Source organism: Salvelinus sp. IW2-2015, unplaced genomic scaffold (assembly GCF_002910315.2).
Source record: "Salvelinus sp. IW2-2015 unplaced genomic scaffold, ASM291031v2 Un_scaffold5260, whole genome shotgun sequence".
In the NCBI taxonomy this organism is placed as follows: Eukaryota; Metazoa; Chordata; class Actinopteri; order Salmoniformes; family Salmonidae; genus Salvelinus; species Salvelinus sp. IW2-2015.
Genome location: NW_019946525.1, coordinates 42917 through 45273, shown reverse-complemented (window position 1 = coordinate 45273; position 2357 = coordinate 42917). Strand labels below are relative to the sequence as shown.

The 2357-nt window shown below is 45.5% G+C and overlaps 1 long non-coding RNA gene across 4 annotated transcripts; it reads left to right on the top strand.

Annotated features, from left to right (window-relative positions):
• Positions 1-6: 6 nt before the first annotated feature.
• On the top strand, positions 7-1873 carry LOC139026609 (uncharacterized). Of its 4 annotated transcripts, none has more exons than XR_011478458.1 (4): positions 7-1086; positions 1291-1478; positions 1523-1612; positions 1724-1873. It is a non-coding gene; the product is annotated as an uncharacterized lncRNA (long non-coding RNA). The 4 variants fall into 4 exon arrangements; XR_011478460.1 differs by lacking the exon at positions 1724-1873 and adding an exon at positions 1640-1665 and having other exon boundaries at positions 1523-1609; XR_011478459.1 differs by lacking the exon at positions 1724-1873 and having other exon boundaries at positions 1566-1619.
• The last annotated feature ends 484 nt before the right edge of the window (positions 1874-2357 follow it).

Sequence of the window (2357 nt, the reverse complement as noted above, 5' to 3'; positions counted from 1 at the left end):
CTCTCTGAAGGATGCTCCACCTCTCCCAGTCTGAACTCCATCACCACTCCTCTCCTGTCTCTCTGAAGGATGCTCCACCTCTCCCAGTCTGAACTACAACCCAGTCTGCTGTCCCTACTTGCTTCAAGATGTCCTCCATTGTTCCTGAACTAAATGACTATCGCCAAATAGCCCTCACTTCTGTCATCATGAAGTGCTTTGAGAGGCTAGTTGAGGATCATATCACCTCTACCTTCCCTGACACCCTAGACCCATTTCAATTTGCTTACCGCCCCAATAGGTCCACGGACGATGTTATCGCCATCGCACTGCACACTGCACTAACCCATCTGGACAAGAGGAAAAACAATGTAAGAATGCTGTTCATTGACTCCAGCTCAGCATTTTACACCATAGTACCCTCCAAGCTCATCATTAAGCTCGGGCCCTGGGTCTGAACCCCGCCCTGTGCAACTTGGTCCTGGACTTCCTGACGGGCCGCCCCCAGGTGGCGAAGGAAGGAAACAACACCTCCACCCCGCTGATCCTCAACACTGGGGCCCCACAAGGGTGCGTTCTCAGCCCTCTCCTGTACTCCCTGTTCACCCATGACTGTATGACCATGCACGCCTCCAAGTAAATCAGGCCTGATCACCAACAACGACGAGACGGCCTACAGGGAGGAGGTGAGGGCCCTTGGAATGTGGTGTCAGGAAAATAACCTCTCACTCAACGTCAACAAAACAAAGGAGCTGATCGTGGACTTCAGGAGACAGCAGAGGGAGCACGCCCCCATCCACATCGCCAGGGCCGTAGTGGAGAAGGTGAAAAGCTTAAAGTTCCTCGGCGTACACATCACTGACAAACTGAAATGGTCCACCCACACAGACATTGTGGTGAAGAAGGCACAACAGCGCCTCTTCAACCTCAGGAGGCTGAAGAAATTTGGCTTGGCACCTAAGACCTTCACAAACTTTTACAGATGAACAATCGAGAGCATCCTGTTGGGCTGTATCACCGCCTGGTACGGCAACTGCACCGCAGTTGTGTAGTGTGGCTGTGTAGTGTGTAGAATAAGGCTGTGTAGTGTGTAGAATAAGGCTGTGTGTGCGTAGAATAAGGCTGTGGTGTGTGTAAAAAGGCTGTGGTAGTGCGTAGAATAAGCTTGTAGTGCGTAGGAATAAGGCTGTTGTAGGTGGTAGAATAAGGCTGTGTAGTGTGTTAGAATAAGGCTGAGTGTAGTGTGGTAGCATAAGTGTTGTAGTGTGTAGAATAAGGCTGTTGTAGTGCTGTTAGAATAAGGCTGTGTAGTGTGTGTAGAATAAGGCTGTGTAGTGGTAGAATAAGGCTGTGTAGTGTGTAGATAAGGCTGTGTAGTGTGTAGAATAAGGCGTGTATGTGTGTAGAATAAGCTGTGTAGTGTGTAGAATAAGGCTGTGTAGTGTGTAGAATAAGGCTGTGTTGTGTGTAGAATAAGGCTGTGTAGTGTGTAGAATAAGGTGTTGTGTGTAGAATAAGGCTGGTGTAGGTGTAGTAGAATAAGGCTGTGTAGTGTGTAGAATAAGGCTGTGTGTGTGTAGAATAAGGCTGTTTAGTGTGTAGAATAAGGCTGTGTAGTGTGTAGAATAAGGCTGTTATGTTGTATGGTGTGTAGAATAAGGCTGTGTAGTGTGTAGAATAAGGCTGGTGTAGTGTGTAGAATAAGCTGTGTAGTGTGTAGATAGCTGTGTAGTGGTAGAATAAGGCTGACGTAACAAATGTGGAAAAAGTCAAGGGGTCTGAATACTTTCTGAATGGACTGTACACTGTTTCTAGCCTAAAATTCTACAGTATAGTAAATATTCTATCCACAAACTGTCCATAATGTTTACACATCCATCACACGTGTATATTATTTATTTACACTTTGACATTGCTCGTCCTATATTCATATATTTTTTTCTTCTTCTATCTTTTACTTTAGATTTGTGTGTATTTGTTGTGAATTGTTAGATATTACTGCACTGTTGGAGATAGGAACTTAGCATTTCACTACACCCACAATAACATCTGCTAAATATGTGTATGGACCAATAGCATCTGTTAAATATGTGTATGCGACAATAACATTTTATTTTAAGGGGTGCATCACCTCCCTACTGGCGTATTGAGGAACTACACCACACCACGCTTGGTAATGTTAATTCTGTTAATGCTGTTCAGTTACAGCCCTCTCTAGAAACCCACATCTTCACCAGTAGGACCAAGTAGTTGACTTATTTGACTTAAGGCTTGGCTCCTATTAGGATCATAGGCCGTTTGGCGAATGTCCTCATCTCACTCGGCTCGGGGGAGTGTTCTCCAGGTCACACCAGTTGCAGATGCTCTCTGTCATATCT